Raw genomic sequence first — 15,844 nt, 5'->3', positions numbered from 1 at the left:
AAAAGCAAACAAATAAACAAAAGATTCTATTAGATACTGACAAAGTAACCAGCTTCACTCTTTCCCAGGAAATTATAGGACTATGGTGCTACACGCCCCTATTTTATGATGCTTTCTATCCCTAATATGGTGAAGGAAGTGCAGAAAGCTTTGGCTGAAGGACGGTGAGAGATCAGAAAGGCTAGAAAGAAAGAACAAGGAAAAAAAAAAAGAGAGAGCGAGAGAGGAGTGAGGGAGAAAACACCGCCTGCGCTCACCAAGAACCGCACGCATCGAGGCCATGAATTCCCCCCAACTTCTAAAGATGTGATTTGGTAACAGGCACTGAAGGAAAGTGAGACATTACAAGGTGTGACGGTGGAGCTCGGAAAACACAAACAAAATCAGAAAAGTGGTCAAGCCCAGGCTGGCTCCTACGGAATTCCACTCCTCATTCCTTTAGAGAGAACTCCTGATGCTTAAGTCTTCCACACTGGGATTCATTTAACATTCATTTCTAAGGCCCACTCTGTGCCCCAGGGCAATTTTCATTCTGCTCCAGGATGTCCGGCTACTCGGAGGTTTCACTCTAGGAAAAGACAACACACACAGTGACCCGGGTAGGAGCAGGACACCGCTGACCCCTTCTCCTGGAATCCTCAGTAGATTTCTTCCCAGCTCTGTGCAAACCATTTGCAGCTGGGTATTTTCCTATGTGTGAAACAAGATTGTCTTCCCAGCAGAACAAGACCTATTTGATGAATGGTGGCAGAGGGCTAAGGTGGAAGCGGATTTTGATTGCCTTGATTGCAAGAATCCAGGCGTTTAAAAATGACCTCAATGGCTTAACCCCTTCTTATCTGTGCTACAATAAATGATGCAACAACAAAATATTACGTATATACTCTGACACAAAGCAGAAGATAAAAATAGGGTGTTTTTCAGTGTGTTTGAAGCACTGGGATCATACTTACGGTCCCTCTTTAAAAATATTTTATTACAGAATTTAATATGTTACAGCAAAAGATTCAAGCAATATAGAGGTATAGAGAGTGAAATGTACAAGTCCCCTTTTCACCCCCCACCCACTCCCATTTCCTCCGCAAATAGAACCAAATTTACAGTCTGGTGTACATGCTTTTGCTCGTTTTTCTATACATTGGATGTAAAGAACAGATTTTTCCTAAGCAAATTTTTCTTCCTGTTCCTTTTTTCACTGCACAGTACATCTTTCAGGTTCCTCCATGTGAGTGTATACAGGTCTGCCTCACTCTCTTTAATGGCTGCCTAGTTGCTGTGGTTTGATACAGCAGAAAGTTGTAACTGTGTCCCCGTGGCTAAAAAGAACGTTGAGGAAGAAGTGTGTGATCTGCCTGGATTTACAGTAACTTTTGGAAAAATTAAATGGTAGCTTGTCGAGGCATGTGTAAATTGCTAGTCACTATAAAAGAAGTTCAGCAAAACAAACCACAAACCTCCCTGGTCCCCAAGGCAGCCTGGCACGGACCCTGCCGTGTCATCCGCCTGGTCCCTGAGGGAGCTCTTGGGTAGCAACTCCTTGCGATGCCTTCTGGAAATGCATCAGGTTCACATAATTTCCTATCCTGACAATGCTTTACATATAACATGTATCATCCTGTGACCTTGTGAGTCCTTAATACAAAGTGAAGGTTGAGGAGGGGGGAGGAGGTGGCGACGGATAAAAAAATTAGAAATAGAAGAAGAGCAACACTGATTTGCTAAGTTGGTTTTTTCCAACAGTGCTTACCTGCTTTCCATACATCCTGGGATGGATGGGCGATCTCTCGTTAAATTAGGCATTCTTGATTGGGTTACTCACCTCATTACAGCATTGGTCTCTGTTTTTCCCTGCTAACTATTACTCTCTTGCTCTGAGCAGGTGAAAATTTCTTGACCCTTTTGGCAACCACATTTCAGTTATGGTGGCAGAAATGCATCATAAGGCGTTTTCCAGTGACAACTTCCTTTTCTTTTTTCAGAAAGCAAAATGAGCCTGAAGTTTAAGGAAAAAAGAAAAAAAGGAAAAAAAAAATGAACTGCATCCTGCAACACTTCAGGATCCCACACTTTTAAGAGAAAGTGTATTTTAGTTTCTCCCCTGGAGCTGAGAATATGGTCATTTTATGTCAGCTTGTAATGAATTAGCACAACTCTTTGATCGAAGGCATCAAAGGCCACTGATAGTACCAATAATAGAGATGTTAGAAATTTTTGCATTGATTTAATGCCTGAAATCAATCAACCTTTCACCATTCCATTTCCCTCCCATTGCTCCTGGAGACTCGGAGAACACTCAGATCCTGAGACTCCAGAACCTCCTCTAAAGAGGGGAGTAGAGTCCACTGGAGAGACTGGTTTTCCATGGCTAGAGAATACAAACCCACCAAAAGTTACAACGGGTAACTTTACAGTCCAAAAAAAAAAAACTTTCTGTATGGAAATGTCAAAACTCAAGTGGTTGTTGCACTTTGAGACGGCCTCATTTACAGAACTTCCTGGTTTCCTATCTCTTGCCATCCACTTTGGTTACTCCAGGATGAAGTGTGGATGGTGACAGCCAGGCCTCGCCGCCAAGATCGAGTCTGAATGCAGCCCAGGCTCTCCTCCACAGTCCATTCGTTCAAGTAACTTTTCCAGGGCTATGCAGTCAGGCCAATTATCTTAGAAACAGGCAATTATAACCACATTCACAGCTCCCTAAAAGGGTGAATGCATTCCAGTAACAATTTCTCATGAAAGAAAACAGTAATTGAAGGATTGGCAAGGCTATTGCAACAGACCAAGACCTCTGGAAAAGACATTTAATAGCACACTCGCACGCCTACACACACACACACACATAGTCCACTTGCTTTCCCACCAGAGGAATTTTTTCTTTCCATCCAAATCCACTCAATAATTTCTGGGGGAAAAATACAAGCAATAGGAAGCAAAACAGATGAAACAATGGCTGGCATTCTGAGTTCTGGTCATGCCCTGTTCCTTAAAGCCTGTATCTGCTCACCTTTTGCTTAACATATTGTTGCATGTTAAGTTGCAAAATAAAATACTTGCAAAGCATTTTTCCTGACATAATACACATGAACACACTTTCAAAAAGGTAAGTTTTTCTATGAATTTAAGGTAAATTTAGTCCTTTTTTGGAGCCTAATTTACATCTTTATCCACAAAATGCAGTATCTGCTCAACCCAGGTGTAGCTCTTTGAGTTAAGTAGGTGGGGGGCAAACCTGATTATCTAGATCTATTGCTGTAAGTCAGTAACAGCCCCCAGACCTCAATCGTGACTGAACACAACACCCACAATAGCATACACACACAGCCTGCAAGCACTTATTCAAATCCTTACAACACTTTGGCTCCACTGGCCAAAGGCTATTTTTCCAGGACTCAGTGGTAAATTCTTGAGCTTAAGAACTTACTCATCTAAGCATTCCCAACAACACAGACTACAAGATTTGCACATCATTGCAGTCAGCACCTAGTTGCTGAATTGATTAATTGTCAGACGTTCATGATAGTTTTTCAGATATTGGACCTCTGAAATGACATGGAAACATATGCTCTGAGTAGACTGATGAAAATACTGCCCACAAATATTTGTGTTTACCCAAAGCAAAGAAATATAATTATTTTTCATTATTATGGGCATTAGTAAATGTTTGTAGAATATATACATATCCAGGCACATGCACACACACACACACACATAGCATATATATGTGGGTGCAAGGCCACTCATTCATTTGGCTCTGGAAAACAAGACAAACCATCCTGGGCGAGAAGGGGGACGTCTGACCTTGCTGCTTTGTTTTTCCTGCATTCAACCAGAGTATTAGGACAGAGGGGAGACAAAAGGTAATTGAGCTGGGATTCTGGGGAAGCATTTTGTAAGTGAATAAAAGGCCACAGTGATGAGTTCAGTGGCAGAGGGGCTTTCCAAACACATCTCCAGAGAATGTGGCGTGAACCTAAACAGAAAGGCTTTCTGTCTCAAAATGCATAAAATGCTAGGTTTAATATTTGCCTCTTGCCTGCTCGGCGAACACCCGTTTTTCCCTTTGGACAGCAGAGTCCAGCGCAGTGCCTTGGTTCCCTGGGCGGCTGAGCGGGGACAGAGCGCCATCTACTGGCTTCAGGTGCAAGGCGCGCCCCGCACCCTTTTGTTCATTAGGTTTTTGGAACCCACTGTTTCAAAGTTAAGATGCAAAGAGAAATGAGGAAGGGCATGGGGTTTCCATAGCTTCCCTATCTCTCCTTTTCTTAATATCCGGGAAAAAAGCAGGAAAAGAAATAGAAACTTTCCCTTGGAAAAGCAAGGTATGGCTTTTGGGATTTGGTTTCTCTAGGGAAGAGGAGAAAAGAGAGCTGGTTCCTGGCTCTGCTTAAAAAAAAAAAAAAAGTGCCACTAAGCTTTTAAAAAAAGGCTTAAACTCGCTCTGGGCATTCTCTCCTCCAGCCTATCAGCCCAGCTAGCTAATGAGGTTGCAGGTTAACTGGGGGAGGCCTCAGGGGTGACCTGGAACAAAGAGACAGTGGGACAGGGCAGCAGGTAGACAGGCAGAGACTGTATTGTGAACCTTGCCAAACTCTGAATGAGAGGTGCTTTCACTCCAAAGCTGAACAAAAGCGCCATCTTCCTCTGTGGTCCAGATTTCTACTGGACTCAAGGACAGCATTAGTGTCTCCCAAAACAACTGAGAGCTGACCAGCCCCAGCGAGAGTGTCTCTCTGCTGAGAGACCTATTTTCAGATCCTAGAACAGCTTGATCTTCACGCCTTCCTTGATTTCCAACCCCAGGTGGGGCAGCTCCACCACAAGCAGGCACCCCACTCTTACTGTCAACTAAAGCTCCGTAACAGAACCTGCACTTCCAAGGAGTTCAAAGACCCACCGAATTCTCCACTTCAAAGGGTTGGCATAAGCAAAGCCAAAATTCTCTACAGGACCCAAATTAGGAAGTTTCTTGGCTATCATGTTGAATGAATAGCACAACAGATCCCTTCTGCAGGGTTTCTGATGTGTGGTTTTGTCAAAATGAGGAGCCATCAGCTTCCACATGCACAGTACAGCAGCATCAGGTTAGCGGGTGTGAAGGGACCACGTTCACACCAGATCTTCAGTCTGCACTTCCCCAATGCTCCTTCCTCAGGGAGGACAGAACCAGCCCCTCTCACCCACCCTATTATTCATCAAAATCCCTCTAAATAAATCTCAGAGGCTAACATCTCCTTAACTCCACAGACGAGACAGCTATCTCTAAAAGGACACAAATGAACACATACATCAGGCACATCTCTGTCCTTTCTGCTGGCCCCCTGCTCATAATCATCACCACACACACACACCCCAATACATGTTGCTACAGATAGCTAAGAGGCACATAAAAAGATGCTCAATCTCACTAATTATCAGAGAAATGCAAATCAAAACTGAAATGAGGTGTCACCTCACACCTGTCAGAATGGTCATCATTAAAAAGTCCATGAAAGATAAATGCTGGAGACAGTGTGGAGAAAAGGGAACCCTCCTACACTGATGATGGGAATATAATTTGGTGCAGTCACTATGGAAAACTAGTATCGAGATTCCTTAAAAAACTAAAAATAGAGTTTCTGTATGATTCAGGAATTCCACTCCTGGACATGTATTCAGAGAAAATTCTAACTGAAAAAGATACATGCACCCCAATATTCAAAGCAGCACTATTTACAAAAGCTAAGATATGGAAGCAACCTAAATGTCCATCAAAAGATGACTGAATAAAGATGTGGTATATTTATACAATGGAATACTACTCAGCCATAAAAAGAATGGAATAATGTTATTTGCAGCAACATGGTGGACCTAGAGATTATCATACTAAGCGAAGTAAGTCAGACAAAGACAAATATATGATATCACTCATATATGGAATCTAAAAAATGAACTTATTTACAAAACAGAAACAGACTCCCAGACATAGAAAACAAACTTATGGTTACCAAAGGGGAAAGGAGGGGAGGAATAAATTAGGAGTCTGGGATCAGCAGATACAAAATACTACATATAAAATAGATAAGTAAATGTTCTACTGTATAGCACAGGGGACTATATCCAATATCTTGTAATAACCTATAATGAAAAAAATGAAAAAGAATTTATTTATGTATAACTGAACCACTATGCTGTACACCAGAAATTAAAACATTGTGAGTCAACTATACATTAATTTTTAAAATTTTAAAAATTTAACAAACAGGTTGAAAACAAACAATACTTACATGTTACTTCATTAAGTGAATCTACTAGAGGTGACTAAGATTCAGTTTACTAAAAAAAACTTTAAAGAGAACCAAAAAGACATGTTTTAAAGGATGTGATGACTTTTTCCAAAACTGAGACAAGACACTGCTTTAGATTGCCTTCATTTTGCCAAATACTCTTAAAATAAGAGTCATCTCAAGAAATAAAGCAGAGAAGTACACTGCTGCTGTATTTTTCTGCCTTTCAAAACTAAGCAGAAGGGGCCATACTACCAAATTGTATTCGGATTTGAGTTTGGATTTTAAATTAACTCAGGAACAATCTCTATCTGAAGAATCAAGCAGGGATAAGTCTAAGAATGCTGGTTACAACAGAAAGTTCTAGTATATCTAGGACATTAAGAATGTGGAAAATACCTGTTTTTGTATGACATCATGTCCCTTCCTTCTTTCAAAACCTGCACTATTTAAGATCCACTCCCCCCTACTTTTTTTTTTAAAAAAAAACTAAATACGAGCTACCTGTAGTAGATTCACTTAATGAAGCAACAAGTGTGTATGGATGTGTGTGCAGTGATGTTGATAAAATGGGGAGGGGGGCCAGCAGGGAGGACAGAGATGTGTCCTGATGTATGTGTCCATATGGGTTATTTTTGTGTTGACTATACCTCTCCTGTTAAAGCAGCAACTCCTCCTGGAAAGGAAGACTGTTCTTCTCCCTACCCCACGGCTCAAGTTCCTAAAAGAGTCCTAAAATAGTGGAGACCAAGTACTCAGCCATGACTTGTTCTAGCCAGCTCAGTCTGCTCAGTTCCTAAGCCAGTCCATACTTGAGGGGAAAAGTGAGACAGAAGCAAAGAGGGCAGGGCCCAACCATTAAAAGAATGACACAGCCATTCAGGACAGGACAAATACTAGTTAGAACCATCTCGGCCCAAGATGTCGGAAGGTTCGACTTCCAGTAGACCTTGAGCCTCATTATCCGCTCACTGTGATGCACTGGCTGCTAAACACACATGCACAGGCGCCATGACAGTTCCACTTACTCTCTGCGTTACGCTGACTCTCCATTCTGTGACCACCCTCTGGCTATGCCAGTCACTCTATCAAGACAAGAACAGCCTGACACAAGCCGAAATGATAAAACTCAAGCTTACACTCAATATGAAACTGGTCTCTTCATCCATTCTCTGCCTCAACAAAGTGCTATTTAATTCAGAAATGGGTCTAGGCCATGGCAATCTTTCTGCTGAGAGGTAAGACTCAGGCAGGAGGGATTCAGAAAAAGAGTAGATTGCCTTTAAAAAACAGAATTAAAAGGATGTGATGTCTTGGTCGGAGAGGAGTTAAGAGAAAAAGCAGAGCTTCGAATGGCTCCAGTATTCCTAGTACTGCTGACTGGGCAACTGTTAATAAAGATAAGGAATGTAGGGATAAGAGCAGGGTTTTGACAGAGCGGGAGTGGAAGTGATGACCGAGAAATGCACAGACAATTAAGACATGCTTTTCCCGGAGTGGAGGGGCCAAGGTGCAGGAGCAGAAGGATGCCTGGCTCAGCCTCTCACATGACTACAAAAAAAAACTACATCTACATACGGAACAAATCACACAGAATACCTACTGAGCTTTGGCAGAATATCTCTTACATCAGAAATACAAGGAAGTCCTCACAAAACCAGATAAACAACACATTTCAACTGCATAGCACAGGTAACTATATTCAATATCTTGTAATAACCTATAATGAAAAAGAATCTGAAAAGGGATATATGTATATGTATGACTGAAACATTATGCTGTACACCAGAAATAGACACAACATTGTAAACCGACCATACTTCAACTAAAAAAAGACATGTAAAGATAATACCTTCACAAAATTGCAGAACAAACTGAAAACATTTCAGACCAAGAGAAATTTCCACTGACCTAAAATTTATGTTCTGCTCACTGTATCACCCCAGCCTATCATGGAATGCACTCTAAGGCACAAGCTTTCATGAGTTTACATTTTCAAACTTACACACGGGCGTGATTGCCCCCCAATGTCAGGGCCATGCCTCTGGCCAGGGTAGTCCGGAGGCAGAGGCCCATCTGCCCTCCAGATTCCACTCATCCCCCCAGGAGGCCTCCAGGAGCCCAGGCTGGGACTGGGGAAGGCCTGCTAGGCAGGCCTCAGGTGCGGAGAGTGGAGAGTATTCACAGACGCGCCAGAACCTCGCCCAGGAGGGGTAGGGCCAGCTGGGCCCTGCTCAGAGGGATTCAGGACAGAGGTCAAAAAAACTGATTTAAATTGGGAGGAAGGAAATCTGGAGTAAAGGCATCCCAAGGTCTAATACCAGACACACGGGATGCTCCCCTAAGACCTCAGCTGGCTGTCGGTGGAAGTGCCGATGGTACAGAAGCATTAGAAAGATACCAAATCCATTTCTTAGAAGAGACATTTCGTTGTAGTGCGGACAATTCACAACAGACCCACTTCCATGTTTCGTATCACGCATTCATATTTAGCCATTTTCCACAGACTGACACTCAGTTCTTTGCAGTCAATCATCCTCCTCCTCACTTTCCGGACTACAGCCTCACCGGAAGCTCATGTGAAACCTACACCCACACTTCCCATTACAAACAGTGTGTGGCCACTGCAGTAGGCTGTCAGCTGGACCTATCCTGTTTACTTTCATTTCAGTACAGCCAATCAAAAGTGTCTCCCTAATACATACATCAGAGGGGGGCTTGCCAAAAATAAAAATACAGGAACCTCAGTTAAATCTGAATTTTAAATAAACAATTTTTTTGTAGTATAACAGCATCCCATGCAATATTGGGACATATGTATACAAAAAAATTATTTGCTGTTAATCTAAAATTTAGATTAACCAGGCATTTTATATTTTATCTGGGAGCCCCGTGGGTCTCCAAATTGTTTAGATTTTGACAGCTTTAGGGCTGAAAAAAAAATCCCCTACAATGTACAAGAGTCTACAAAAGATGCCAAAAACTAAGCTACTGTTGAATATAATTTTATAAAGGAAAAGGAAATCATCTCCTCTCAAAATCTTCCAGAATATTCTCTGTTTTCCGGATCTTAATTAATGGCATTATCAATCACCCAACCTGAAATTCTACACTCTGCCCCTGCCCTCAGCCCCCACACTCACTGGATTACAAATCCACCTCCTAACCTGCTTTCAAATTCACCCCCTCCTTCTGTGGCACTTCTCAAACCTCTTAGCTGAAATATTTCCACAGTCTTCTAAGGGGATCTCCACTTCCATCTGACCCTATTAAAGGGAGCCTGGAGACACAGATCCATCTAAAATCCAAATCTAATTGAGTGTCTTTGCTTAAAGCTCTTTACTAACGAACTCCTTGCTCTGACATGCCTCAGGGCTCAGGAGAGCTGGGTCACACAGGCTCGAGAGAGGCACCTAGGTTTGTCTCCTGACTCTGCATTTCGAGACACCATGTTGGTAGCGCGAAACTGGTCAAGGTGTTCGGAATATTCACACCATGGGAAATTGGCCAGCAGTACAAATCAAGGGCTGTTGTTTTTTTTTTTTAATTGGAAAGCTGGTTGTTAAACATTTACTATCCCAGTCTTGCCTAGGTCAGTTAAGATACACTCAGCTTCAAGAATAGAAAATGTGATGGACCTGGAGATCATCACACCAAGTGACGTAATCCAGCAAGAGAAAGAAAAATGCCTTATGATATCACTTGTGTGTGGAATCTAAAATACGACACAAATGAACTTATTTACAAAACAGAAACAGACGCACACAGAAAACAAACTTATGGGTGAAAGGCAGGTGAGGAGGGATAAATTGGGAGTGCAGGATTTACAGGTACTAACTACTATATAAAACAAACAAGGTCCTGCCATACAGCACAGGGAACTATATTCAATACCTTGTAGTAACCTATAATGAAGAATACAAAAAGGAATATACATATGTATAACTGAATCACTATGCTGTACGGCAGAAATTAACAACATTGTAAATCGACTATACTTCATTAAAAAAAAGAAACAGAAAATACAACCAATGATTGGTAAACCTTCAGGGATTCTCAAAATGTGGTCCCAGACTAGCAGCATCCAGGAACTTGTTAAAAATACAGATCCTCAGGGCTTACCTTACTTTGACCTTTTGAATCAGAAATGCAAGGACTGACCCCAGCAATTTGTGTATAAACAAGGGCTCAGCTGATTCTGATGCCCACCCACGACTGAGAGCTACTGGCATAAATAAGTGTGTGCTAGAAAACCTGAAAAATTTTAATGTTCATTTCATTAAGTGGAGCGCTCGTTGAGTTGCAAGTTCTGATTTGGTCGGTGGGGCCTGAGATTCTGCATTTTTCACAAGCTGCCTGGCGGTGCCAGTACTGCTGGTTCAGCAGCCACATTTTTAAGTAGCAAGAGCTTCAACCACAAAGACATGTGTCATTTATCTAACAAGAAGACTAGAAGCAGGCCGCGCAGGACTGGTTCAGTGGCTCTGAGACACCATCCTTCACCTTTTCTCTCTATCCACTCAAGTGGTGTGCTCATAAATGTTAACAACTAGCTGGGGTGGGGGCATCTGCTGACTGACAGCATTTTGATTGTAGCATTTGCCGATTTCCATTGTACAAATACTCCCATCAGGGTTCACTTCTGTCTACCAACGTGATGCTAACTGGTTTGCAAAGTTCTTGAAAATTTGACAGCCAGCTCTCATAAGCCAGGGTGAGCTAGCTCCAGGAAGTACACCACTGGATACAGAGCTGCGACCCCAGGGCAAAGGGCAGGGCACCGCTGGTGGGGCTGACAGTGCTCTGAGCAGGGAAAGCCTCGGCTTTGCAGATCCATAGCAAGTCAGCAGTATTTTATCAAAGGCCTGTGGATGCACAGCAAACCTTATTACTGGTTTAACTCATCCTAGACAGATGAGAACTATGTCATATTGGAAATTCTGAGCTAATCTATGAAGAGATGAGAGGCAGAAAACCTATGGAAAGTGAAGACGGTTGAGGGGGCTTGGGGCAGGCAACCCCAAAATATGCCAACGTGGTATATTGATTATTTTGAATTACCGTTGATTGAGAAACAGCCAAGACAAGATGAACACTCTGACTCTCCTTCGTTCCCTAGAAAGCAGAAAACAAAGCTCCCCTCGGAAGGAACACTGTCTACGCCAGGAGGCTGGAGAGCACCCTTATAATTGTATACAGGGAACTGGAGACCAATAAAGCTGTATAAATAAACTTTGTTATATCTTCATTCATTTGCTGCCCTACCAAGCCCCTTTCACAAATAATCGATTCTTTGTCTAAAAAGGTACATAAACAGCTGGCTTTGGTCACTTCCTAGGTCTCATACCTATGGGGTCTCTGCACAGATGAAATTAAATTTGTTTTTCTCCCGTGAACGTGTCTTGTCAATTTGATTATTAGAGCAGCCAAAGGAATCTAGAAAGGTAGAGAAAAACATTCCTTCCGATACAGTCCATAGAAGAACACACTATACAAATGTGTACGGAGAATCCGTTAAGTCCTGGGTCCAATGCTTCAGTGAACAAGACAGCTAGACCCCCATTCCTGAAAGTGCTCACCATGAGAGGTAGAGCCGACACTCCAATGGGAGAACAAACGAAGTTTTCAATGTAAAAGTCCAGCCATACTGTGAAGAAAAAGCACAAGAAAATGAGCTCCTTTGGGGCAGGAATTTTTGTCCATTTGCTCACAGCTCCATCCCAGCTCCTCCCATTGCCTGGCATATAAGGCTCAGTAGCCACTCACTGAAGGGAAGGCAGGTCCACTGCCCTTGCCTGCAGCACCACAGAATCAGCGGTCAGACCCCAGGAGGCCAGGAACTGTGAACAGTGCACTGGAATGAGCAGGCGAGGATGCCCCACAGCCAGAGTCCTCTGTAAAGCCACCAACTGTCGCCATGCGAGGCTCCATGATTAGTTCAGGAAGAAATCCCATCAAACTGATAGTAAGACTTAAATAGGACAGATGTCAAGAGGCAAGAAATTCTCAGAGGCTGGCAGCGGGCTCTGAGTTCCCTGTTTCTTGGCATTTCCCTAATTCACAAGAAATCAGCCAGCAGCACAAAAAAAGGCCACTTGGCGCTCTGGGTGTGGTCCTCCCAGGGTTTTGACTTCCTTCTGTGAGTGGGTTTCTTTCCTTTTAATCTTTAACTTCTTTCCCTCTTACTTTCCATAAGCTGGCCCCAAACTTTAAGTTCTAACACATCGTATTAGTTAGCCAGGGCTTCCATAACATAACAGGTGTTAGCTGGATTAAACAACAGAAGTTTACTTTCTAATAGTTCTGGAGACTGGGAAATCCAAGATCAAGGTGACAGCAGGGGTTGTCTGGCGAGAGCTCTCCCCTTGGGTTGCAGATGGCTGTCTTCCCGCTTTGCGCTCACCTGGCCTTTGCCCCATGTGCACATGGAGAGAGGGGGAAAGCTCTCTGATGGCTCTTATGATGAGGACACTAATTCTATTGGATCAGGGCCCCACCTTTATGATTTCATTTAATCTTAATTACTCCCTCAGAGGCCCCATCTTCATGTACAGCCCACTGAAGGTTAGGGCTTCAACATATGAATGGGGTGCGGAGGGCACGGACACAATTCAATCCATAGCACATACCTTTTGTGCAATTTAAATTAGCTGGAAAAAGAAAAAGGTTTCAAATCTAAATCAGAGTGAATAAGGAGCTCTGAAAAGTAGAGGTGAGGGGGACTTAAAGCATGAACACACATGCCCCAGAGAAAACTCATTAGCTAATAGAACATTTTGTCAGTAAGAAATTCCACTCCTCTTGAGATTTGAGGGAAACTCAGAGCTTCTGTAAACTGATAACACTTTAAATGAACCTTGTAAGTATAAGTCTTCTTCCTAATTTTAACAAACAGGTTAGGACAAGGTTCAAAACAATTGGAGTCACATATAAGGCACATAGCTTTAGGCTACTTTGAAGAGGTGGGAACTTGAGCCTCCTTACTGCAATGGGCATCAGATATCCGTGGCACAAGCTGCAAAGGGCTGGAAGGAGGCCACCATCTCCCCTCCTCCACTAGGGCTGAAGATTAGGTGCGCCCCCCTTTTCTCCACTGCCACCCTGGCCTGGGGGATTCAGTATGATTACAGGAACAGTATAAATTGCATTTTTCTTATTCTGCTCCAATCCTCCACGAGAGGCACTGAATCTCTTCCAGAGGTCCCCATCTGTCCCCTGCAGAACTACTTCTAAGTGTTCCTAGAGGATAACTTGAACCCGGATTGGCTCCTTCTATAGAAATCCTTACGGTGACATGGTAATAAAGGGGTGAAATGCTCTGATGAAGCCAGGGCACCTCCAATATACCCTGGTATCTTCCAGAGCCTTCACTGCCCACATTGCTGCTTTTGATCCGCCCACACTGGTGTCTGCTGTGGCTGTCATTCTGCAGCTCCCAGATCTAGAGAGACGCCTCCGCCCGCTGGGGCTCTGTGCTACAGCACTAGACCACGTGGCTTTCTCAGGGGGTGTTGTCCTACATCAAGCTTGTGTGTTCTGATTCTTGCTGCCCTCCAAGCGGGTTCTTTCCTCAAAGGCTGATTGTTCTTTCCAATACACAGGAAACTAGGCATCATCTTACAGTTCTCCCTGTGAGGTCAACTACACTGAAGTTAGGTGAACACAACCTGAGATGAGCTGACTTCATTTCTACCAAGGAATCCAGAAAGAAAGCCTCTGGGTGGTGAATCTTCACTGAAATGACAGAAGGGAATTGTTTAGGAAAAAGTAAGTTCAAAATAGAGACAATGAGAGCACTTCGTAAATGTCAAACAATCTCCAAGAATGCTCTCCTTCATAAAAGCTACGAGAACACTAGCAGAATTGGCCAAAAGCAACTTTTTCAAAACTCTGGAAATTAACCAACTGGGCTTGCTTGCAACAATCCAAGAAGCACTTTCTTTCCCCCAAAATAAAACCCAGCTGACTCAAATAGCAAGCCTTGTGGCATTTTAACTGGCTCTATGTCCATCACACTCTCCCGCGTCTGTGACAGTTTGCAAAACCAGCAGGCTAGTAGCTGCTGTAGAAAAATGGGTTTAGAGTTTTCCAAAAGCCCCATCCCCAAAGAACTGTCACTACTTAACCTATAGGAAGTTCCCCAGAGAAGTACCATAAACAGAGCTTGGTTTTATTTGGCCTGACTCAGGGTTCACTCGGTGGGAGAGTCCTACCCACAAGATGTTTATAAAAATAAAATGAGCAGTTGCTTAAAATTGCAGCTTCCTGAAACAATGACACTAGTTGGTACAAACAAGAGACTGGCTAAACAACGTAAAAAGAAATCTGGGGAATGAGACACCCATAGGGGCTTTACAACATTGAAATATATTCCTGGAGGTCAAGAAAGTCACACACAGGTAGGTCCATGTGTCCACCAGAAAGACCTGAAAAGGCACTAACCTCTCTTCCTGGCTGACAAGCAGGAAGTGAAGGCAGAGGTAGAGTGGTATACTGTTGAGCACTAAAGGTACACTGTTTAGGGTCTGAAATCCTGATTTGGAATTCTGAGTAGTTATTGGCTTGTTGAGTATTTAAGGACTACGCCCTAGGCCTCCATATCCTTATCTGTAAAATGGGGATCCTCTAGGGTTATTCTGAGGATGACAGGATTTAGCAGATGCTGTGATGCATCACTGCCCAGATCTACCCCCTTGCCCTTAAGACTGAAGCACTTGTTAGTTTCCTCAGCTGCTGAGAGTGCGAGGGACTGACAGCTCCCCCAAAGTTCCCAGTCCTGAGAGTGTCCTAGGCTGGATAGAGCTGCTCTTAGCCCCACCTCCGGGGGAGGGGGGGGAGGAAGGGAGTAACCTGCACCCAATCTAGAGAGACGGCATTAAAGTCCAAATCCCTGTCCCACCTCTCAACAACTCTGCAGAGCCCTTCCAGCACCAGAGCTGGGCATACAGATGGGGCCGGGAGGATCAGCAGAGGACCTGTCCTAACTGCCCTGCAGCCCAGCTCCTCTCTCTGCTCAGGCTTCCTTCCTTTGCTCCCTCAATTAACTGCCCGCCTGCCAATCTCAGTGTCTACTGACAGGAAACCTGCAAAAAGGGGGATCATGTATGAGCTGCGTTTTGCAAGTTGAGTACTGTTCAAATGTCTTACATGGTTAACACCAACAGGCGGTGCATTAGAGAGTAAATCAGCAACAAAACAGCTGCACTGCACTCTCAACAGTCCGGGGACCAAAGTCCCACTCTTTCACCACCTCTCCCACCAACACTTCCCTCTAACCACTGAGCGGGATACACAAGCTTCCCAGAGGTGAGCATCAGCTGCTCGGAGCTCCCAGAGCATCTGGGCTGCCGTAATCTCCTCATCCTCCATAACAGCCTCCCAGGATGCAGCCGCCACGGCTGCCCTCTTATCTACCAACACTTTAAAATCCCTGCCTGGCCTCTGCATCAGGGTTCCACCATCCCTGCAGGAAAGGACTCGAGCCACACCTGCAGTATAGCTAACCCACTCTCCTCCCACAGCTGTGGAGTTGATTCTCAGTTCCTTTCCTTCTCCTGGGTCCTTGGCAGAGAACTGTCCCC

General features: G+C 43.7%; 1 long non-coding RNA gene across 2 annotated transcripts in view; it reads right to left on the bottom strand.

The window, feature by feature from the left end:
- Positions 1–15,844, bottom strand: part of LOC116668708 — a 230,631-nt gene that overhangs the window by 184,979 nt on the left and 29,808 nt on the right. For both annotated transcript variants that reach the window (XR_004325940.1, XR_004325941.1), the window contains exon 2: positions 1,820–1,993. This is a non-coding gene — a long non-coding RNA (uncharacterized LOC116668708). The remainder of the gene's footprint in view (positions 1–1,819; positions 1,994–15,844) is intronic.

The sequence above is a fragment of the Camelus ferus genome, chromosome 14 (assembly GCF_009834535.1).
Source record: "Camelus ferus isolate YT-003-E chromosome 14, BCGSAC_Cfer_1.0, whole genome shotgun sequence".
In the NCBI taxonomy this organism is placed as follows: domain Eukaryota; kingdom Metazoa; phylum Chordata; class Mammalia; order Artiodactyla; family Camelidae; genus Camelus; species Camelus ferus.
The sequence above is the reverse complement of the archived record's forward strand: the minus strand, read 5'-3'. Positions and strand labels throughout refer to the sequence as shown.